Here is a 26,250-nt window from a genome sequence, read left to right on the forward strand (position 1 = left end):
CTTTACACAATCCAAAACAGACATTTTTGTTTATTAAAACCTTGAGATACATTGTCTGCAATGTAAAAAACAAAGAACAGACATTAAGCACGAGGCTCCCTGCCACTCTTTTTAATTATAGATAATCGTATGAGCAACAGCATGGTTAATTGCTCAGGGAAGTACAACTGATTCATCTTTTAGGGCATTTTAAATTGAAATGCAAGTCTTCAAGTCGTGGAGGAGCTACCAGGAGTCATAGGGAGAAAATTGTCTTAATTGTTTAATCCATATCAGTTATGCACCATATGGGAGAAATAACAGGTAGAATGTTGATGGGATAAACAATACTACTAAGCAAATGCTTTTGGGCCAGTCTACTAGTTTGTGTCTTCTGAGACCGATTGTTCTTTGCTGCCTTAGACCAGCTAATTAGACATGTACTGCACAATAATAAATATACAATAACAATATACAATAATACTGAACGTCAGCTTTGATGTTCCGCTCGACTAATTTGTCTTCGTTGAGCTTTTGACATCCTGTTCCAAGACCATGTTCGCCCACTGTTAATCACTCAAGAGCACTGACATCATGCATTTCACTTAAAAAACATGTGACACGTTTGTGATTTTGGTCTCAGTAGGAATTGTTCAATTATTTCCATTTAAAAGTTTTTACTCAATGTGATTTATTCTGTCTGAGTTAATGTGTTCGGTTAAAGGGTAGCAATTACCATACCATTAATCACACCATAATTAGAGTCAATGACTTAATTGTGACATAAGGCTTCTATTTCTGAAAGGGATTAATAAAAGGAATTGTCAGTAAGTTTAAGCAGAATGCGTACTCAGAGGAATTTTAGGGTTTCAGGATATTCTCTTAAAAGTCCAGTATATAGATTTGAGCTTTAAAATAGTGCTAAATGACCACGATAAATTGATAGTGATCAAGGAATGAGATTGTATTACAAAGTATATTCATTGGAGAGCACCGTTTTGGTCCAGACAATCATGCTGCACCTTTAAGTAAGGGTATACGAACGTACATTGCAAAAGACCTTAGATATGTTAAATATTGATCTTAGATAGGTTAGATATTGATCAATCTGAGACGTTCCTGGAAAAGATGGAGGATACAGAACACGGAAACTGGCAAGAATTGCTTGAGCAGTTCAGGCATTTGAGTGGGATGAGAATTATAGTGATAGAGGCTGGAAATACTCTAAGTGATCAAAAAAGGATTCTACAAGGTGCACATCAAACGTACAACTGAAATATGAAGTGACGTGATAAAGTACTCAATTTGAGTGACCTTTCATCTTTGAAAACTCCTGAAGAGTCAATTGAATTACTGGGAGGGCATGCAGTCGTTCTGATACAAACCTCAAAAGTCTTGCAGTTGTATCCTAACCTGCCCCCAGAGCAACTGGCTGCAATTGGAGTTGACATTTACATGTCATTTAGCAGATGCTTTTATCCCAAGCGACTTACTGTACATTTGTTACAGTTCTAAATTAAGTGAATCAACTGTACATCAGTCATCATAAGTAAGAACATAGTGCCATCGGCAGTCATAGTTGTAAAGAAAGGAAGAAAACCTTTTTTTTATGTTTAAGGTAATGTACAATAGGGTGTTTGAGGGTGGAGATGTCTGAGAAGGAGGAGCCCAGGTGTAACCTAAAGAGATGGGTCTTTAGATGACAGCGGAAGATAGATAGTGACTCTGCCATCCTGACAGTGGTGGGAAGCTCATTCCATCACTTGGGGCGCCAAGACAGAAAAGAGCTGACCACTACGTCCTCGCAGAGACGTATGCAGCAGATGTGTTGGATACGCTCCCTGACTTTCTAGTCACTGTTCATTTCTATACTGTACAGCCAATGTGTGGTGAAGGTTCTGTTACAAAATGGCAGCCGTGACATTGACCCTGGCGTTGGCAGGCGCCATACTCAGATACTACACACAGTAGGTGTAATGTAAGGTTAAATATGTGTCTGACATTTGAATAGTGGCGGGCCGTGTATTTTACACATAGGCCTTCAGTGCTATCCTCCTGCAATTAAACCACCTTCGAATAACCTCACTATGACGCTAGGGCTAGAGGCTATTGTCATCTTACGTAACCACCCCGTATTCACAGTGACAGTAACCTTTATCGAGTGGAATAAAGTGATTTAACACGAGGCTCAACACCTATGAGAGTTACAATACACTAATTGCAGAGACATGAATACATGGTGACTGAAACCATCAAAGATATACCACTATTACGCAGAATGACAGGGTGCTGCATCACAAATAGACATTGCATAGACATTACCAAAGAAACAAGAACAAACAAACTACAACCAGTCACATTTACTCATACGACCACCAAGCAAGCAAAAATGTCGTAAAACAGAGAAAAGATTCAAAGATTCAACAGGCTTCCCCACAGATTCCAGCCAAATGATTTGAGGCATACCTTGGAGACAAATGAAATCATGATCTTTATCAGGTAGGTTATGTCATGACTTTAATGCACTATTTTTCAGATTATTCTTACCATGCCTTTTCTAGTTCATATAAATTGCTCTCACCCCCACTCCCCACTGCAAGACTGATAACAGGGAAGTATTGAAGCATACAGTAAGTCATGATACTGTATGCTTTTCTTAACAAACAGGATCCATGGCACTTTTCACACTACTCTATTCTCTTGACTCAAAGGCTACCATGGAGGGCTTCGTTTGATAACGGCAATTCTAGAAAGGTCACAGACATCAGGAAAATAGGAGGGATGGACCAGGAGGTTTTAAAGTTGTATTAATGAGCAGCCCTCACCAGCACAAGTCTTAGAGGTCAGCCCATCAGCTAAAATGATAAAGATTTATCATGGGGAGACAAGCTGGTCAAAGTTCTCTTATCTTGTGCTCTGCTTTTATAAAAGCAACCACTGTCAAGGGCCTCGATGGATGAAAGCTATTCCACCACTGTTGCAAACCTCAGAAATATTCCCGGTGTCAGTAAATAATTTATCCAATATATTTTGTACTCTTTGAGGATTTTTAAGAGACGAGAGGAGGCCCCACTCTGAAGAGGTGGTGTACGGTATATGAAATAAGAACCGGCTAATGATGACATGATGACCGTTTGCTGCAACACTGCTCTCATCTCTGAGTGAGCGAGGGGTCTTGGAAACATTTTAATCAAGAACTTATGGTAATTAGAACTTTGATCAGAAATCAACAATTTAGTTTACCATATCAATCAACAATTTATCATATCTGAGTTTCGTAAGCACCTCAGTTCTAAGGTCATACAGATATGTAACCCTTCATGTATAGTACATGAAGATATCATTTCAAGATGCCGTTAACAGATTAATTTCGTATTTTGATTTGTTCTCAGGGTAACAAATAAAACCGTCTGGCTTAGGGGGTCCTTTCAACTACACTTACATACTGTAACATTAGTATACATACACCTAATGTGTGAGGACAGTTGAAATGTTTTAATTTTGCTTTAATCATAAGCTTGCTTTGTCACAACGAACACTGTATATTTATGTATTCAGTCTTACAAAGGGATCTTTTTTGTTGTTTGAGGTAAACACTCCATGGGGCTGGGGAGAAAGCATTGTTGACATGGCAACCATTAATGCTGAATTGCTGTGTTTCAGCATGAAGCCAAGTTGCAGTATATAGTGAACTGTTGGAAGGCAGCTTTTGAGAGTAATTCCATCAGTGAACTGTTGTGTCAATAAGAGTTTCTTTCTCAGGGGCAAGCAAGACAGGTGATTTTCAAACAACAACTGCTCTTAGACTGATAGCATAAAACCAGACACTAAGTCAGGTAAAATATGCATGCCCATAGTTTTTTCCATCTCGAATTTCAAACAGTGTCCTGTCTTGCACGAGCTGTCAGCCATCTTGTTGTACTGTATCCTTCAATGTCAATTACTCATAATCAATTCAGCATCACGCCATGTCTCTGCATAACTGTAAACAAATTTCCCTTGTGTTCACATTTTGGGGTAGGTATAATGTCCTGAATTTGCCACTTTACAGTCATACCGTATACTGCAAGTCTTGTAAGCAGGGTCATGGATCAATAGGTGACACAGGCTGAGACTTTCCCTCTCCTCGCCTCCTTCTCAAAACACATTGGAGGAGATGGTCAGAGGGGAGTAACCTTAGACCTTCTCCTAAACAGCCCTGTATAATGGCCTACACATGCAAATATTAACATTCAAGCGCTTTTCCTATCCTTCATATTATAAGACATAATCATTATAGCTATTGATACTGTATAAAAGGAATAATCCTATTGGTCACATTATAAGACGTAATTATCATAGCATTGATACAAAAGAAAGAATGCTTTGGTGTATTGGAGGTAGCGGAGGGTGTACTGAATAACCAAGACTTGCAATCCGAACTTCGCGGGATCGAACGTGCTTTGGAACAATTTTGACGAAAGTGCTAACATAGACATGTTACAGTATAAGGACATTTTGCAACGATACCATGTTGCCTCCAATGCATTTCTGAAGGTGGCGAGGAGAGATGATGCAAGGAATCGAGGAAAGACTTTTGAGATTCAACCATAGTCTACAATAGGATCCTTCCTCAGAAAGAGCTCCCTATGTGCTTCAACCACTTTATGGGAACTCAAAGGCATACAGTACCATCCATGGCACTGTCCAACCTCTGACTGCAATGTAGCAACTTCAGGGGATTGTCTGAAGTCTGTCTGCACATGTATTGACTAGTGTTTTTCCGAAGCATATTTTCAGCAAACATCTTCAGCTATCTCCCAAATGAATGAGTAGCATATACATGAAAAGGGGCTCCAAATCATTTGGCAACAATACCTGACTGTCCGTTCCCTAACCACGTCTGTCATCGAAATAGGGTTCATCTGCAAAGAGCAGTCAGAATAGGCCACACGATCTCCAAATGTTTAACTTTCCTAAAGGAGTCATTCAAAACAGGAACAGCAACTGCCTATTGGGAAATACCTCAGGATTAGAGGGGCTGAAAGATTGAAAAAGTAATTTGAAAAATAATGGGCTTTTTAATGACTAAACCTAGGGGACACCCAGATGTGCTCTTTGTTAATTTTCACTAGTGTAATGTAAAATTCCAACTGCTTAATTACTCTAGGACACACAAAGCAACTGGTTTTAACGAAGCAATTATGGGAACAGCCTCTACATTGCACCACAGCTTACACAAATATATCCACTCCTTGATGAACTGGTGTTTTTTGGCAAAGTTATCAAGCCTTTCATGTTTCAACCAATGGTAGGCCTAATGTAGGAAATTCATAGTTCTTTATCAAAGGTTGTGCTCAAGAGGCCACATTTCATTTTCACAACTACTGCATATGACCTATTTCTAATTTGCTGGCTTTATTTTTCATGTGATGACATAGTAATTTCATTATTGAAATAACTTATTCCATTGACAAAAGTGATTTCCACCATGGCTCAACAATACTCAATACTGGCCATCTATAACTGTCTGTGGCAAAAAAAGGCATCCAAAGGTACGCGAGCTGCTGAAAGTCAACATTGTTTTTGTCTGATATTCAGTAATATGGGTATTTTGATTGTCATTGTAGGCTACTTATATCCAAAGACAACTGTAACATCTACTGAACGGGGCAATGTTTGCTTTGTTTTGCCCTTTAAAGGGGCAATCTGGGATGTGGTCTCCCCACCACTTTTTTGGTAAACAGGGCGGGGCTGGAGAAAGGTAACCACACTCAAGTATGACCATCCATGAAATCAAAACGTTAGGAGTAGTTGTAGTTTTAACCATGTTTTGAAGCTATACGGTATGTATTTACAATTACATCATTTACAAACAGTGGAGAAAAACAAGCTTATATTTAGAATTTTGCTGGGGTTGAACTAAGCTCATGAGGTATTTACAAGTTATCTTCTTCTAGAATCAATGGATATATTTAATTAATTTAAAAGTCAACAACTAGATGTATGAATGCCAGATTGCCCCTTTAAAGACGAAAATATTGTTAAGGAACATCTCTGCTGACATTATTTGTTGATTTTTTCTTCTCTGAAATCAATATAGACAACTACCCAGGCATAACATAAAGCACACTGCCTTCCACCCTGGGGAGCGGCAGTGGAACAGCTGTTGGTAAATATCATTACAATATTACATGCTTTATTGCTGGTTTAATGGTGAAATATCAGATGTCTCTGCTCAAAAGACATTAACATTTAGAATAATCAATAGAACTTCTGGTAGCACATTTTATGAGGGACATTTCCCTCTGATGGAGGAACTTGTGAAATGCCCGAAGAATCGTGCCCCTAATGGATATTGTTAAGCTTTAGCAATTTGTGGGTCGAGGAGCAACATAAACCTAGATTATGCTGGTTATACGTTCCTGTCAGTGTCTTCAATATATCACAAGGAGTAACATGCTGTAGACCCTCTGTTGAGATGACAGGAAGTCCAAGTCTTAGGGATTGTTTGATATAAAGCTTCAATAATTTAGCTATTCATTTTCTCCACAAACAGACATTTAATGCATTCTTATTCAAATGCAGTGCCAGTGAAATAAAAATTACATTACCATTCCTTTGTTTTACATCAATGAGAATGGTGGTTACCTTTTTAATAAATTATACCAAAGGGTGCAGTACCCTTCACTGAATGATAGTTGTATATCCAACTACTTTTCGGTCATTTTCAATTGTGGAAATATGTTCACTTAGCTCTCCTGCACATAAAAGTAATAGAATGTATAAAAATAATTAAACCTACTGCAACTCAAGACTGATTTGAAAAAATAAAATTGTGCCTTTGAGATGCAAATGCTGGAATAATATTCTTCATATTGGATCTAAATTGCTAATGTACACTGTGTTCAAGTGGAGTGTGTCCCTTTCAAGGATGGAAGTCTTGGAGACATAAACCTGGTGGCACTGCGCTTGATCAAAGCCAGGCCATGTCATGCTTTTCCCTCAGAGACTGACGATTCATTTAGATGCATTGAAACATGCATATTCCTTGTTGCATTTTGTGTTGTTAAGAGCTCTGGAACTGTAATTGCTCTATGGACCAAACATGAAGAACAGAGTCAGAACAAATGTACGGAATCCCTTAGAGGACAAGGTAGAGAAATATATCAAATCCGCTCCCACAAAAACTGTAACAATTTGTTCCCTCAAATTGATAATGTGTTCAGTAAACCTATGACATTCTTTTGACCAACATGTATCAAATATGATTTAAAAAATCGGACTAACCATCAACTGAAATCGTAATGGACCTTGAATGCTCTGCAGCAGACCAATGACAGACCATATTTTCATAATACTTTATCTCTCTCTCAAACATTGTTCTCTATCCCAAGACAATTTTTGCTCTTTCACATACAGTCAGTTGATACAGCAACTATATGGATTAATAGCACTAGTTACACTGCAGCCTAAGGCCCCCCCATCTCTGATAATAGAGGCTATCCATTCATGTCAGGTATTGCCAGTGATGGAATTGCAAAGGTGTTGTGTATCCACACAGCAAATCATGGGACTTCAGATATCACTTGAATTGAATGACTGCAATTTTAATTTAAAGCCAAATGTATTTTTGTGAGATACATCAAAACATTTTTTTTTCTTGAGAGGTCCCTTTATCCTAAGGAAGCTGGATAGGTCTCCATGTAGCTTGTCTTCATTTCCAGGCAGAGGCCTAACGTACCCCATACAGCCCATTTGACTGATGTAGCTATTCGTCTTACAACCTCCACCACGTGAGCAGGTGTCAGGGGGAAAAACAGAGCCCCTGTCGTAATCAATCCCGCGATCATCTCAAGATCCATCCACTCAGAAATCGGAGAGGCATCTCCCCTCAACCTGCTGGGTTACCAGCCACCCAAAGTATGTTTGAACCGCGATGAGGTGTGAACGTGAAGTGTACCGTACAATAGTTATTAAAGCTATAACTGGTGATAAAGGCACCTATTACTTTACTTGTTATTTAGGAAAAACTTAAACAGATGATATCCTAATGTATATAGCACGCTCTACTCCTTCAAACTATCCCTCAAAACCCATCTTTTTGAACTTGCTTTTAATATTCAACTATTTTCATTCTTGTTTTTTTTCTTGTTCTCTCCATGAAATGTACTGAAAAAAGTGTGTTACAAAATAAATGCATCATTATCATTATTATTATTATTATTATTATTATTATTATTACAATTGACAGTTTGTATATCATTGACATAATTGAACTGAATTGAACTTACTATCTGACTAACTTCAGAATAACAACTCTGGCCATAGAGCTGTCATTTGGTAGCTAACTAACTCACTATTACAGATTCATTGATCTTCTAACCACAATCAGACTGTTTTCTAATCACATCACATTTGGCAGTTTAGTAAAGGGTATTGCGTTGTATATCATTGTCAATTATTTAGAGAGGCGTGAAAGGAACTCAAACAACTGAATCACCTAATCAGTCATATCATGCATCTTTTTAATGACAGGTACAACTAGCACGCCTGCTCTTTTGCAAGAGAGCAGATGTCTTCTTTATTTCAAGTTAACTTCGAAACATTGAATCTGCCACACTGTACATTTCCAGTATGTCTCCCTAACCACTCTTCAGTGCACATTGCCACATGAGAGCAGAGCAAACATCTAAGGTGTTGGAAATCGTTTCCCCCTTGTTCTCGGGTGCAGCTCATGTTTTCTCAAAGTCAGGTGCTGAAGGCTTATGCTCACCTCTCAACGAGAATGTGACTCAAACCCATGGCTGGGCTGTGAGCAGAATTCGAAATGAGGAGACCCTCTCTCTCCACTGTGATTAGTGAAGGCTGCCAGGGGCAGGGGAAGTCATAAGCAGACCCACACACAAACAACTCACCATGCACCAACAAGCACACGAGCAGCATCCATGCTTCACCTACTCCCAAAACACCAACAAGCACACACTGTATGGTAAACAGCATCTACCCATCCTCTCCACACACCAACAACCATATATGCAACATCCACACATTCAACTCCCCATACACCAACACTCTCTCTCTCTCTCTCTCTCTCTCTCTCTCATCTCAAAGAGCAACACATGTTGTCCACCTGGATAAAACCCACATATAAAGGTCTTTACTGAAGACTATTAATACATTTATTTTAAAGAACTTTTAAAGCCATCAATAAAGAATGTTAGGACTGTATTGGTAATGATGATGACAATATCAACCAGCCAACGGACCAACCTTAGCCTGTACTAATGGCAAATGGCACTTATAAATACTGTAATTGCTCTCCAGAGTGCTATGGCCTTCATGGGGTCTCCTCCGGTCCCCTTACATAGGGTGGCAGGACATGGCTGCCTGTCACGATTGCAGGCTTGGCTGGACAGGGGTGATATCAGCTTGAGACATAGTTCCCCAGCCATGGCTCTCCTGTAATGGCCTCCATTCACAGTCTCTTTATGAAAGGTTTTACATGAGAACTCAGAAGGCTAATTGGTCCACCGAGATCAGAAGTATTGTTAGTTCTGCTTGGCTTCCAACATCCATGCCTGCCATGAGTGCTTAATCACCCTAGGGCTCCACACCTGACTAAACAGACAATTTTGTGATTTCCAAAGTGTCTGCAACCCAACTAAAATGTCTCCTCGGCCTGCGTAACTCAGGGAATAGAATAGCTAGATCCACAGCACCAAGGACGAAGAGTGTAGTTGAGCCTAACACAATATCTCAAGTGAAAATCCTCGCAACTTTTGGACCAGAAACTTGCTGACAGGTAAAATTAGCATGCCAAACATGCATAAAAAGTTCAGTTATAGTTGAACTCTAGAGATAGGACTTTTATTTTGGAGGGCACCATTAACACTGCATGTATTCCAGATCTTATATCCACATTGTTAATGTTGTGTTAATAGTGCACACCTCAAATGAAAGGCCTACTTCTAGAGTTCAACTAAACTTTTTGTTCTGCCATTTCAATGTTCATGTGTTTTGTAATGTTTTGGTTTATGCTATGTTCTGAAAATATTATCCCCAAACTGCGACAAAGCGAAATGTCATTAATGTTTGTGCAACTAAGGTAGTCTATTCAAACACCTACAGAATCAATATAGTTAACACCTACTTGAACATACTGTACTACACTTAGTACATGATTACTAAAAGAGTAACAGATCAATACCATGAACTGGTGTAATAGCAGGGGTACTCAGGCAAAGGACTCAAACGCACGACTTAGAGATATAAACTTAAATCCAGAAAGGTTCGGAACACAGGCAGGCGGTCAATGGGTAGGCAGATAATCCAGGAAGTGGGTAGGCAAAGCAGGGTTTGGTACACAGGTAGGCAGTTGAAAAAGGCAGACAGATAATCCAAAAAGGGGTAGGCAAAGTCAAAAACACACTTGGAGATCAAAAACCAGGAATACTTATCACTAGGAAATGCTGGGACATATGACAAAGACAAACTGGCACAGAGACAATAATTAATTAATATAGCCCAGCTCCAGGTGTGGTGGCACCGCTGAACAAATGCATGGGCAGAGGGAACGCTGACCTCTGTCTCCAGGTCTGGGAACAGCGGCGGCTGGTACCCGTAGGCACACTGGAAGGGGGAGAGACCAGAAGCAGACCCCTGCAGGGTGTGGGCATACTCGACCCAGAGAAGGTGCTTACTCCAAAAGGCAGGTCTCCAGCTCCTGATTGAGCCACTCGCTCTGGCCGTTGGACTGGGGATGGTACCTGGAGGAGAGGCTGACGGTGACACCGAGAAGCGAGCAGAACGACTTCCAGAACTGAGAGATGAATTGTGGCCCCCGATCTGACACCACATCCCTAGGGAATCTATGGACATGGAACAAATGAGCCAACATTGCCTCCGCCATCTCCTTGGCGAACGGCAACTTAGGGTTGGCTTCAGAGTTCAGAGTTGCTTGGCGGTCCGGATGCACTCCAGGTTCTTGTGGTCGGTCCAAACTAAAAAATGGTGCTCCGCTCCCTCTAACCAATGGCGCCATTCCTCCAGAGCCACCTTGACGGCCAACAGCTCCCTGTTACCCACGTCATCATTTCTCTCGGCAGGAGAGAGTTTCCGGGAGAGGAACTACAAAAGTTAGCAAAGCCCAAAAAATGCTGTATTAACTTATGACTGGTTGGTGTGGGCCACTCCGCAACTACATTAACCTTGGCAGGATCCATTTGAATGTTATTCTCCGAGATGATAAATCCAAGGAAAGCAACGGCGGATGCTTGGAACTCACACTTCTCTGCCTTAACGAAGAGCTGGTTATCGAGGAGGCGCTGAAGCACTTGGTGGACGTGCTGGACATGAGTCTTCTCGTCAGGGGCGATGATGAGGATATCATCCAGGTAGACAAAGACAAACCGATTCAACATGTCTCGGAGAACGTCATTCACCAGAGCCTGGAACACAGCTGGAGCATTGGTGAGACCAAAAGGCATTACGAGATACTCGCAGTGACCACTAGGGGTGTTGAAGGCCGTTTTCCACTCGTCCCTCTCCTTTATCCTTACCAAATGATAAGCATTTCTAAGATCAAGCTTAGTAAAGAATACACACTCGGAGATCAAAACCAGGAATACTTATCACTAGGAAATGCTGGGACGTATGACACAAAGGTACAAAGACGAACTGGCACAGAGGCAGGGGAACACACAGACTAAATACACAAGGAAGGATGATGAGAAACAGGTGAAGCCAATCAGAGCGGGGTAGACAAACACACAAGGGCAGGTGGTGAAGTGTCTGAAACGAGAGACAAGGTGAGTAACACAAAAATAAACAGGAAACAATAAATTAATAACATGAAACAAAGACAAACATAAACTAAGAAACAGGACGAGACGTTACAACTAGTGCTGTAACAAGTTGTGTTTGCCCAGAGATCGAGCACCTGCATGACTCATTGACAATTCCCCTGGGGTAAAGTTAAAATAAATAGTCACCACAAAATCAAAGGTTCTTGAAATGTCACTGAGCTTTTTAGTTCTTGTCTGTCACTCCAATTTGAATCCACATCTGATCTCCTCATGCTGATAAAGCATACAAGCCAAGTATTGTGTGTGTGTGTCTACACTTACATAAGATGTGTTTTTTGAAAAAGGTAAAAGGTTATTCCATCTTGGAGCTACAGACACATCTAAAAAAAATTCTAGTGGATTGTATATTTATTTTCTCATCTTTTTAACAAACAATGCTTACATGTTAAGGGTATGCTCATGTTTTCTGTATTTTTTATTTACATGTTAAGGGTATTTTACATGTTAACGGTATGCTCAATCATTAGCAATGTTTTTCCAAGAGTGTAGCATACAGTAGCATCCACACCAACTGACACTCACACACCCTTTGATCTTACTTGGATATCACAAGGCTCTTCTAGAGTCACCTGCGGCCATACCACCCTGTAACTCTCGCCTGGCCTTTCTCCAAAGCTAAGCAGGGTTTCGCCTGGTTGATCACTGGAAGGAACACCAGAAGCTGCTGAAAGCTGGTGCATGATGGCCCCTGTGAGATAACAGGTGGGTGCTACACACACAGTAGTGGATGAAACAAGTTTACACAAATTCAACGTAAACATCATTGAAAACCTGGAAAAGTGCTGAAAAATCCAATCTATTATCATATGGTGTTGTATTTATTTTTGCAAAATGGATATTCATTGGTACAGGTGGGGTTGGTTCTTCAGTAATTATTTGTTTATGCTATGTTATTTATTGTTTTCAAGGGTTAGTGAATACGTGAAGATGTAGCCTGAGTCATTAAGTAGTTCATAATGTGATGTACTTGCATTTAGGAATACAGACATGCACCAGGAAAGAGACATGTTTAGTTCCTTCTTAATTATAAATGACTCCCTCAGTAACCTCATTGATCCATATATAATTTAATCAGTAATGCTCAGATATTTACACATTAATATTTATTGCAAACATTCCTGTTTTAAAAAAAGGAAAACTGTGCTATTAAATATTTTAAAACCATGGCACAAGTGCTATTTTTTTTAATTATTTTTTTTAATTATTTTTTTTACTGTTAAACGTTATCACATTGGTCACGCTAAGCATACTGAGAAAGCGGAGCTTTTGTATGTCTCTGAAGGTCTCGCAGTAGGCTTGCTGTGAAGATCCTTAGATGTTGCGATTGATTATATTAGATGTCCTTATTTTATCCTAATGGCTCTGTGCTATGTAGTGTATCACAGTTACACAACCTGATGCATGTTTTTTACACATAGCAGATTAGGGTTTAACCTCACTTCAGCTGTGGTTGGGAGTTGAATTCCTCTCTTTTGAAAATAATTATCTACTGAGCATTTAATTTCAGTCCAACCCCCGCAGTCTCTTTTTAAACTCAGAGCATTAAAAGTATGGGAGGATTCACACAAATGTATTGAACAATATGATCTCACAATAGTAATACATCTAATTGCTGTTCTCTATGTCCTATTGCTAATTAAACATGGATGACTCACCTGTTTTTATGGATGACATCTGTTCAAAATAGCAAGATTAGCAGTCTGACAAAAATAAAAGATTATCTATGTACTTTGATTATCTTTTTTTTTTTTACCAGATTACACTTTTAAGCATTAATCATAAACAAAAGGATATTTTAAATGGTGCAATTGAATACTCATTAAATCCAATTAATTTAGGAAGTAATTGGTACTTACAGCACAATGGTCATAGAAAATTACTTTTAGATTGAACAAGGGCACTGAATTAACATTTTAAAACAACTGGGGGATTAATGAAGTTCAATAATGAATATAAAAGTATATAAAAAGTGTTTCTTCCTCTCAATAGCTCATCCATTTATTACAAGAAATGATGGACAACCTAAATGATAAAGAAAAGTTAGGTTTTGGTGGTACCTGTAAATGCATTTACTGGCCAAATGTCATTATAACAAGATCATGGCTAATTGATAATCACAGCTGGTAATATTAGTGACCAAAATAAAGTATTTAGCTGAAGACAATGATATTCACACTATTGTTACATTCTCTATGGTACCAAAGAAGTACTGCGGAACACCCAGTTGTGTATGCTCAGTGTTTGATTATACAGTGGTATATGTATCTGATGGCAGAGCAAATTCAGTTATTAACTGATACCTCTGATCCCCATTTCCTAGCAAATCAAAGGCTTATTTCCTCCCTGTAAAGATGGAATGAAATATTATGTGTTTTAATGGATAGGCCTATTTTAATCTCACACATTAATACTTTAGTATGCAGGATATTATTGTTCTGTACCAATGACTATAATTAGTTTTGTTTAATAATCTCTGTCAATCCTGAAATTACTCACTTGCTTAGCCTGTATCTCGCTGGGAAGATCATTAATTACAGATCTCTTATTTTGGATAAAGAAGACTTCCTGAAATAGAGCTGCAAGGATAACCTAAGATATGCTGTGTTATATTAGTTATATAACACAAAGTTTAATACATTGGTAAACACAGCCACTTTTCTACTCTGAAACAAACTACAGGACTTTCAGTAATTGCCAAGCAGAGAAATATGCTAATGAATATGCTAATATATCACCTATATAACTGTTTGTCACATACCATACTGTATAAGTGCTTTTAGCCTATTTTGGTATATTGTATACAATATACCAAAATAGGCTAAAAGCACTTATACAGTATGGTATGTGACAAGCAGTTATTGTTTATGACTGACAATATTGAGCTAGCTAATCATCTAAAGCCTATTATATATAGATCTTCTGAATATTGAAAACAATGTATCAACTACTACTTTGTCCTCCAGAGATTGTGTGCATACTGTAAACCTATTCATCATTATTTATCATAACTATAATATCCAGCACACGTAGCCTCTAGCACACGTAGCCTCTATGAGTGTCCACTCGGGTCCTAGTTTACCAGACATCTTCCTACTAGAGACCGAGGCTTGTATCAATCAATCAATCAAATATATTTGTCGATCGCTTTTTTTACAAAGACAATTATCTCAAAGCGCTTTACAACAAGAACAATACTAAACAATATTAACAATACATGCAATACAAACGCGATGAACTAACACTGAACCATAGACTCCCAAAAAGCAAGGCAAGAACTTCTCAGAGGGGAGACAAACAGACAATGGAAAGAATAAATGCCCCCTAGCAGGAAGAAGTACCTTGTACGGTGTGTGACAACAACTTTTTACAGTACCCAGATTTTATTCAATCAAACCTGTTATGTTTTCAGTATCTAGGCAAAATGTCATTATTTTACAGCAATCTAACTCATGGCGGTAAATCAGGTGTCACAATATGGATGAACAAATGAGTGTGGCTCATGAAACCTGCTGGTTTACTTCTTCTCTTCAATGGCCAAGTCAGAGCCTTCCCTTCATCGTATGCCAAAGAACATTTAAATGCTAATATTATAAGCTCACAAGCATAATATGATAAGCTGACAAGCTTATTATAAGCTCTGAAGTTTAAAGAGTTTCTCCCATTAGCTATCACAGGAGGCATTAAATGGCATCCCTGTGCTAGAAGGTATAGAGTTAAATTCTCTTGGAGAAGAGATTATTTTGGCTGCGTTTGACAGCACTACACACAGGGCAGTATGTGATAGTTTGTCGCTGGGGAAAGGAAGTGCAGTACAGGTGGTTTGAGCTGGAGAGAAGTGTTATCAGGCAACCTGGGATATGCGGTTTATACTGTATCACTGAATGCAGTCTGTTAAGCAGTGATAGGATATACATTGCCAGACAAGTCTCAGACACTCACACACAACAATTGTGCACTTGAATCTCAGGAGAAGCTGCAGACAGACACTTACCAAGTATATCAATACAGAGGTTCATGGGAATAATGAACAATAAATGACCATAGTTAATGTCTTGGTCTCATCCAGCCTCACCAGAAAACAACATGGATCAAACATAAAACCTCTTCGTCTGAAAGACCAAAATGACTATTTCAGCCTATGGGAAAACACGTGGAAGATGAAAATGTCTGTTCTTATGTGAACTACTTCAGCAGGGCTCTGTAGCCTCTTCTTAGATTCTCTCCATCAGAATAATTCTCTGTGTGTTCAGTGATAGCCAAGATGTAAGGCTCAACAGCTAATCAAGCCCAGTTAATTTACAGCCACTTTTCAGTCAACATACACTTATATATACGCTTAGAGTAGCACATTTGATGCATACTAAAGGACCAATGGTTGGAAAAGCCTAAAATTCTCAGAGGGGCTCTCAATTTCAATCGCTCAATTTTATCAATCGATATTTACATGTTAATCATGTCTGCCGTTCAGCAGTGTTCCCAGTGATTAACCTTATCTGCAGACCATATATTTTGGCCACATAAAACATTGAGTTAGTGAGGCCTTGCTCTGTGAATGTTTGCCGGTCTCATTTAGTCACTGATACTGCATCTGACTAGCAGCTGGCATCCTCTGTCTGTATAATCTCTCACTGCAGCTGTGCTGGAACAGACAACATGCTAGTCTAATTAGCCATGTTGTCTCTACGGGAAAATGAAGCCTAGGGGTGCTGGATCAGTGTTGCCTCCCTTACGCACTTCCTCCTCCGTTGTTACACAACCCCACCCAGGTCTAGGGGATGGGTGAGGCACGGGAACACAGGACACACGCAGACAGTTACCATGGGGCGAGAACAGTGAAAAACAAGGACAAGGAGACAAGGAGAACAGTGAAAAACAAGGACAAGGAGACCAGGAGAACAGTGAAAAACAAGGACAAGGAGACCAGGAGAACAGGTGACCAGGTGACCAGGTGAACAGGAGAACAGTGTAATGATGATTTATTCTACCAAGACTAAGGAGAGAAGGGGGGGGGGGATTGTGCCCAAAGAAAGAAAGAAACATAAGGTAGCCCCTAAACTAAGACTAACCGAAAACACAACAGATGGCACCTGCCCCCAACTAACTAGTGTATATAGACAGGAGTAACCTATGTGTATAAATGATACCCATGGGCTGCTCTCACCTACACCACTTCTCTCCTGTAACGTAACGGAAAGAAAAATACAATGGATGAATTATGAAGGAATAAGGTCTGAACACACAGACAGACAGACAGACAGACAGAAACAAAAGGATCTCATGAGAGGAGGAAGTGCAGGGTTTAAATATGTCAGGACCGTCCTCTGATTGGTTGTGGAGGCGATGAGGAATGAGGTGCAGCTGAACCAAATTGATTGCCAGAATGCCTGAGAAGGATGAGATAGGTAGAGGGACAGAAAAACAACAGAACACAAAACACAACCAAAACATTAGTAACATCCGTGATAGCAAAATGATACTGTAGCTTCTATGTCCCGAAGATACAATAGAACATTGTTTTCACACAAAACGTTATTGTGAGTTCTCGCCTCATTGTTTTCAAAGAGATGCTTGTTGATAAATACATGGAAGTGGGCTCACACCTCACACATCAATTTGCTGCATTACTGCCAGTACGATTTCACACTGAAAGTGATAACTTATTTTTCAGTTTTTACGTCTGATAATTTAGGTGTGATTCTGATATTACCTCTCTCTCTCTCTCTCTCTCTCTCTCTCTCTCTCTCTCTCTCTCTCTCTCTCTCTCTCATTATTTGTTTTCCATCTTGTTTATTTGTGTATTTGTGTACAAATAGTGGAAATCAAAATGCATTTTTTGGAACTGAAGATTATCTTTTAGTACAGTAATAGCAGTTGTCCAAAGGTCCAATACATACTGTGCACAATTTACAATTGTTCAACCTCACCACGTCAAAAATACCATATTACAACATAATTCCCTGGGTACATGTATAACATTAAATGACCTTGTGGGGCAAACCATTTTATTGACACAATAAATATGGAAATGTAGCCATTGTATTCAAAATCCCAAATTCACAATTGACCACAGTTGCATTTGGGGCCTTGGTTTTCACTCTTTGCCTTTCACCTTGTTTTGTTTCAGATGGAGATGTTGGTGTCATTGGTACGACCCCTGCCTGCTGTAAAAGCACCCGGCGATCAGCAGGCCCCTGTGTGGGTCACAAACCTGTAATAAACAGGGGAGGCAGGGCACTATTTGGGGGAAAATGGGCACTTTCACAGCGTCTGGAAACGTCCAAAGCAATGTGCTAAATTATTGGGGTCACTGACTCCGCCCGCTCCTTTGATTTGTCTGTGGACACACAAGGCTTATTTTGACATTGAAGGACATTTTTCTAGCACAAGGACTGCAAATGAACAACCGGTGCCAGAACAGCTTGCATGATATCGCCATCTTTACAACGAAACTCCGTCATTGATGCAGAGGGTGATAAACACAGCCATGTGAGCCCCGATGGTTGAGTCATTTACGCTGTTTATAATATTACATCAATTTAGATTGTGTCGCAGTTCTTTGGAGACAACAGCTTAGCTTAATAAGGTGAGAAGAGTTAAGTTTTCTGTCTGCAAGGTGCCTACACATGAGGAGTATTTTTAAACAGGCATCCTCCCAGTTACACCATTGCAGCTAATCAGCCTAATGAGGCAAAGATTGCAGCAGTAATCAGGCATCATTAGGTTTATGAGTATTTATTATCAGTGGCATGGAAATAATAAAGAAGTGGCTCTTGTTGATGGCACACTAAGGAGAAGATCCCACAATCTGTTTGATAATGGGCCACTGTCACCAGGGCCACCACAACTCAACCATCCAGGTCATCCATCAATGTTGGGCCCCGACACCGGGAAGATAGATTTACTTCCCTTGTTCTGACCTGAATGTTATACAATTCGAAAGCCGGTGCACAAAGCAAGTCGCAGTTCAGGGTGTCATGTAGGTGCCCCCGGGCAGCCTCCTTTACAAGTGTGTGTGTGTGTGTGTGTGCGCGCGCGCGCGTGTGTGTGTGTGTGTGTGTGTGTGTGTGTGTGTGTGTGTGTGTGTGTGTGTGTGTGTGTGTGTGTGTGTGTGTGTGGCACAGAGAGAAACAGAATATGCAAGTGTGAAAAGAAGAGTCTGTTTGTTTGGCTTGGATTCCAAGCGTGGCTCATCTAGTTTGCCTTTAAGCAATGTTTATAATGCTGGTTCGAGCCAGTTCTTCGTCTAGTGAGGAATCATATGCTTCTATAGAGCTTTCCTTGATGTTTTTTATTTCTTTATTTTTGCTGTTTTGCAAGTGATGTCATGGTTGTTATGAGTCAAATTACATACACAGACATGCAACCCTGTCAGTTCAGCATGGTTGGTAGCTGTTTGAAAAACATGTTCTGTTTTCAGATGAAAATTGGTTTCAGAGCTGCTTTTTTCTGGATGGTGTTAACATTTTTTGTGTAAATATTACACATATTTCATATTGCAAAAGTGAAACCATGTAAATCACACAAAGAGAACAAGTGAGAGAGAGTGAGAGTGTGTGTGTGTGTGTGTGTGTGTGTGTGTGTGTGTGAGAGAGAAGAGAGAGAGAGAGAGAGAGAGAGAGAGAGAGAGAGAGAGAGAGAGAGAGAGAGAGAGAGAGAGAGAGAGTGAGTCAATATGCAAGACACAGTACAATCACAAGAAATGTCCATGGTTTGCTGCATCAGATTCCCCTAGGATGCTGAAATCTTTGCATGAGTTTGTACCAACCGTATGGGGAGATTGTGGTACAATAGTTTTATCTATTCTTGTTACAACATGATACTGTACCACATGGATTATAATGCTGTGTATCTATGAAAGCAACTGGGAAGGTATCAATCCATTGGGAATTGGATCTGTTCCAGCAGATGTTTCTTCATTTAAGTAGACAAAACAAAAAAAACACTACCAATGCATCGGTCCAACGCTCCATAGGTAAAAACTTTGTAAAATGACAAATACTTATACCTGGCAATTCATGAGTCAGATTTGAAGAGAGGGCCATGCCAGATCTAAAAAAAAGGCAATAAAATCAATACAATTCAAGAGTTCCCCAACTCAAGAGTTCCCCAACTCAAGAGTTCCCCAACTCAAGAGTTCCCCAACTCAATCCTCCTAAATCAACACTTTCATGATAGCTGTCTCATGTTCTATAGATCAGTGGAGGTTGGTGGAGGTAGAAATCGGAGGACAGGCTCATTGTAAAGCATGGAATGAAATGAGGAATGGTGTCTGGTACAGTATATGGTATATACTATGTAATTGTGTTGCTACAGTAACACTAGCGCTTTGTGAAAGCTAAGGTGGCCTTGTACTATCATTTCTGAATGCATGTTTTGCTAGGAGACTGTGTTGGAAAAAAATGTGTTACGTTTTTTCTTTTGTATTTTTGTTATTATTATTAGATATGCTATGTTTCACATGTTACAGCAATGTTGCCTGTGTGTTTTGGGAGGTGAAACTCCCAAACCCCAACCCCACTATATCTGAAGACCAGCTTGCATTAGCCCGCCGCTATTTCACAGGGACAACCAAGCAGAAAAATAATTCAAAGGTTTGCTTATCGAGAACATTGGTGTGAAAGTTCAACAAATGATTATTCTTAAGTCAATGTTCACATAACTGGAGGTCTAGAAGTGGAATGGGTGTAAGAGACGGAATCTTATTCACTGAATTAATTGATATCACACCCAGGGCTGATAGAGGGCTCTGGGGGACCTTGTGACAGTACAAAGTGAATCGAGCATGATTTGTGAAAACTATTCCTCTATTTACAACACACAGAAGGAGATAAATAGATATTGATTTTTCCAGAAGAAGAATATGAACACTTCTACACTAGGGTTTGTCAGTCTTCACAATTCAAGAATTCTAAACATGCTCAAGGTAAAACGTTGTCATAGGCACTTGAGCTCGTGGTTACATAAGTTGCCAACAGTACAGCTGACAGTATGGTCATTTTATTTGTCAAAATGATTATCCATTCCAACATTCACAGTGAAATCCTAATTGGCGAGAACATTTGACATCTTCATATTAATTTTCAATTATCCACACCCACTCATTGCCGGAGACCTGACCTCCACCTAAGCGAACTGGAACTTTGCTGAACAAAATTACCAACTTACCAACCATGCCCACTAAAACTTAGTGTTGTGCAGCACTCATTAGTGGAAGCAAATAAGTAAGTTGCTTTGGATAAAGGTGTCTGCTAAATGCTATAAATGTAAATGTAAAATCAGAGCCTGTTATCAACTATGTTAATACATTGATTTAAGGACCCTTACAGTATAATACAGTGGGACCAGTAATGGTATCTACACCCAATATGTTCATATACAGTGAGGTGAAATATATAGTACCTGTCAAAAGTTTGGACACACCTTGCCAAGAGTGTGCAAAGCTGTCATCAAAGCAAAAGGTGGCTACTTCGAAGAATCTAAAATATAAAACATATTCTGGTTTGTTTAACACTTTTTTGTTTACTAAATAATTCCATATGTGTTCCTGCATAGTTTTGATGTCTTCAGTATTAATCTACAATGTAGAAAATAATAAAAATAAAGAAAAACCATTGAATGAGAAGGTGTGTCCAAACTTTTGACTGGTACTGTATATAAAAAATAAACAGGATGGAGAACCAGCTTTGATGATGATAAATGTCACACTTTGAATCATATGTTTTTACTAAAGTTATCTGACAGGACAAAGGATGATTTATGAAGCTGCAGATTATTTGTATTTTCTTGCCATGAGGCTCCAAGACATCTACAACCAATTCAAACACAGCTGGCTTACTCAGGGAAATTCATCTACCTTCATTAGGAATGGCAGAGTGACTCTAAAGATGCAATTCATTAATCCCCACCACTGAACAGTGTTGTTCATATTGTTATGGAAAATCAATGGGATTGAGCTGGAGGGCTGCCAACCCACTTCCATGGGGCCCTGGGAAGATGGCACTAATTAATGCAGTCAGCATGACCAGATCAAGAAACACCCCCCAAACGGACTAGACTTTAGTTAACATTACTTAACCGAGGGGTCAGCATCATTCGGGGAAAACATGATGTGCATGAACAGGGGGGTATCCAACAAAATGGGGATGGCCTTGGAGGTAAGGCAGCCATACGATAGGTTCAACAGAGCCATCCGCACCACAACACACAAGCTGTCTGAAGGACCTCTATGAAAGACAAGAACAAATCCCTAACAACAAACAGGGAGAATACCAACTAGAGCTTTGTTGAACTTTATGCATATTAACAGCCCTTGTTTTACAGGTGGGGAGAAAGCCCTGTGGTCTTACACAGTGGGTAGCATGTTATTGCCGTGACTTTGATATCAAAGCAGTGAGCTTGATTTCAGTGAAAGTGAGTGGACCATCATTGTAAATTAATCTTCGTTTGATTTTTTTTTAAATTTGTTTTATGATGTTTCATCCTAGATTTTTGACTGAGATAAGAAGATATTCACACTGCAGATGAATGAGGCGATTTCATTCCTTTGATTGGACATGAGTAACACAATTGTTATTATTATCATCAGCGTTATTGTCATATTCTTTGGCCTGAATGTGACGAGAGGTGGAGGACAGGGGTAGAATAATACTGTTGGATGAACCTATCTCTGAGCTGAGGTGTTTTGAGAACACTTCTTTTACAATATGATCAACCGCCTCTGAGGTTTTCTCATTCCATGAATGTAAGAAACTCCTTGAAGTTGTCCCCGGTAAAAATTAATGGAGCTGAACAAAAAGTCATTCAAGGACCTGAAATTAGACCGCTGGAGCATAAAAGCATTTGATTGATATTTTATTGCACCAAATGAATGACTGGAAATCAAAACCCCGCCAAGACACAGTGAGAGTAGACCTTTGGAGAGTTAAAGAGGGTTTGCCTTGACTCTGAGTGAATGCCTTTTACTAAAAATACTTACGTACAGTACACTTTTTTCATACAGGTTGAGCACAAAGGTAATTTTGTCACATTGGAAACATTTCTTTATATTTCTATGCTAATATGAATGTGACCATGACATACTGTATGTATCTGACTTAGTAGATGCGTATTTGTATTCTACTGCGTATTTGTATTATTGTATTATTTGTATTATTTGTATTTTGTATTCTGCACTGTCATGGAACCGAGCCAAAGAATTTTACTCCCTGCACTCGTGTATGAAACAATAAACTTGAAACTTGAGATGTTAGTTATTTGAGTCTAAACTCAATAAGTATAAGTATAAGTATTTAGTATAAGTCTAAACCATCCTGGAAGTTGAATCTTAGGTCATTATGATAAATCCTTATCAGGTTTCATTTGATTTGTCAGTAAATATGTTATATATAATATAACACCTACAGTAAAAGTTAGAAAAAGTGTGGTTTTCAACAGGGGAGGCTGGTGGAGGTAGAAATTGGAGTATGGGCTCATTGAAATGCATGGAATGGAATGAGGAATGGTATCAATTACAATGAGCCCATCCTCCGATTTCTACCTCCACCAGCCTCCCCTGGTCTACAACAGTAACAATAAGGGGCCATTATCCAGGACCATGGACAACACTCCATAAAAGGAACAGGTTGATTTACATAAACTACATCTAGTAAAGAGCCAAATGAAAACTTGTTAAGAGATGTTGCAGTTCTAGCATTTCAGGTTGAGAGGTCTTGATACAGTATACTTTGCATTGCAGGTTGGTCATGCACGATACTGTATGCACAGTAATATGCAGGCCTTTCATCTAATCAGCTACAGTACAGTATCAACCAAAAGCTATCTGAATATCTCTGAAGGTAATCTTGAAAAAATACCACCTGGAGATAAAATCTTACTTTTTCGAATATAATTTCTCTCCTATGGCACATGGGATTACACCTTATTAATCACCAAAGAGGCCAGTCTTTGCCCCATTGGCATCATTTCAGTGGGCTACTTGTATATGTTTAATTAGTGTTGAGAACTGACGGGGCCGAGCTCCAAGTTCCTTGATGTTCGGGTTTGCCTTTGGCATCACTGACCACATAATCATTGCTGGGCACATCAGGGACAGGGCTTGATTTTCAAAGCCTTTCGCTCCACTGATTTGCTGTGCATCCATGAGATTGATCACAGTGGTTTATCTGAGGCAACATGTGCTTCATCCCTTCAGATTTGGGAGGTGGCCGCCCAAAGGGGTTGTGTCCTTGCTCCAGCTCGGCAGAGACTCCGCAAACACCAGGCAGTTGGGGGTGAGATTATGACAGCGACACAGCCATGGCACATCGGGCGTAGCCTGTGGCCCTTGTGATTAAAGAAGAGACTCTGATACTATCAACTGTTGCTTCAAAAGACGACTGAAAAGGGTGACCGAACATTCATTAGGTCTTCAACTAAATTAAACTGATTCTTTTTTTCTTATCTGTCCCTTCTGTAAACTGTCAATATATCAAAAGATTGCAATGTTGCTGGAGGCTTGAACAAAAAAAAAACAAGCAGAAGAAATTACATCTGAGTGTGTTTTTGATGTGAATCTCGGCCTTGGCTGTAAACTAGGTTGTTTATGGAAATATAACCTGTGTGTATTGGTCTCACAATTCAGGCTAGAACAGTACTGTTGATTCAGTAGTGATTAGGGGTAAAATATGAATGTATTGAAGTCACTCAAGTGACTTTAAATCAAGACTGAAGCACTTGCGACTGTTTTGAGTATTCAGAAGATGGTGCTATTTGTTTGAGCATGCATTGTATTCATGAATGTGTTTATTTGCTCCCTGTGGCTCTTAAAGCTGCACTTTACACAAAGAAACTCTTTAATCTAGAGTGCCTGGCAAATCTGGGAGAATGTTAAGAACATACTGTATATGCCACATTGTTTATATGACAATATGAGAATGTTCTCCCAAGAAGTTCTCTCAACATTTTAAGACTTTATTGCCATTAGTACATATTGGTAGCACTCCAACACAATTAGGAATACAACTTGCATCAAGGGTCATCTTGTAACAAGATATAACCAACAGCATGTGGAACAAAGACGTAGAGAAACTTGACTCTCAAAAGCCTTTCTCTCAAAATAGCTACCACAGATTTTACTAGGGCACTCATAGTGTACAATTCTTGCTCTTTTTTATTCTGTTTACAGTCTTTGTACTAAGACTTTGTACCATCTGCTTTGTATCAAGGTCTACATCTGGTCTCTGTGGGTGAAGAATTTGCCATTGATTTGATTTCTCTGGTGAAATTGATCATGTTTCACTGACAACACTGTGTCTTCCAGAAGTCTTCCACATCACTGGCCATGAACAGCTACAGACATCTTCTTAAACAATAAGCCTACTTTCAAATTCAAACTATTCCTTCTCTCATTTTCTTGCGAGAGAAATTTTAACAAAATCCTATAGCTGGATATGTCCAGCGCTATTTACACCGGCGAAGAAAACAGATGTGAAGGTATGGCATGCTTGATCCCTTTAGTATCCCGCACCCTGCATAACTTTATCTCTGAAATAAACGTTCAATGGAATTATGTCAAAAGTTATTATATTACTGTACTTTGATGAACAAATGTGGCAGGGCTGCCCTGAGTTCATACAACACATCAGCACTTAGATAATAGGTCCAGTCACCGTGCTTGACAGTGATTAGACAATGCTGTCCCTCTCGCGTTGGCAGTCATATACTCTAAGGTCATGTAAATATACAGCATATTAATGTAATTATGCAAAGTCACCTAAAGAGAAGCTGTCCAGAACTGACACTTTCCATTCAATTAGAGAAACACTGGTACTGTACTTCCTGGGAAGTGACACATATTCTGCTGCAGCTTTCATCGCTTCGGGCGGAATGGTATCATTTCAATTTCACAGTAACCCTACAGAGGAAATCGAACTCAGTATGCAGCGAAAACAGTGGATTTACTTGACAGTATTATTCATGTATCTTTCAACATGTCTAAGATAGGATCGACTCCGATTGGTGGACTCACTGTGACGAAATTGGAATAGGCCCTCTGGGTGGTAGTTCTAGGAAATAATATCAACAGCCTTTAACCTCTGTGGTTGGGAGGCAGCAGTGCAGTTCACCTTAGTTCTGTATAGTATTGGTTATAGTATCTATCCCTGTGATCTTGTTTCTCGCTGCTTTACTCTGCAAATTGGTAAACTGAGTTGGGAAACATTTGTCTGGTGTAATCATCCATCTGTCCAAAATTCAGAAGAGGTACAGAGTCGCAGTTTTCTTGCCAAGTCTAACGAATTTGCCATTTTCAAGCTCAGTGTATACAGCAGCTCTGCATCTGATGTCCTCACTGGGTAGAGTGACAAGCGTTAAATAGCTTCACCCCTACACTAGTTCCTGGGTGCTATGGGAGACTAATATCTATTATCACAAGAGGACATATTGACTG

The sequence above is a fragment of the Argentina silus genome, assembly GCF_951799395.1.
Source record: "Argentina silus genome assembly, chromosome: 15".
Classification (NCBI taxonomy): Eukaryota; Metazoa; Chordata; class Actinopteri; order Argentiniformes; family Argentinidae; genus Argentina; species Argentina silus.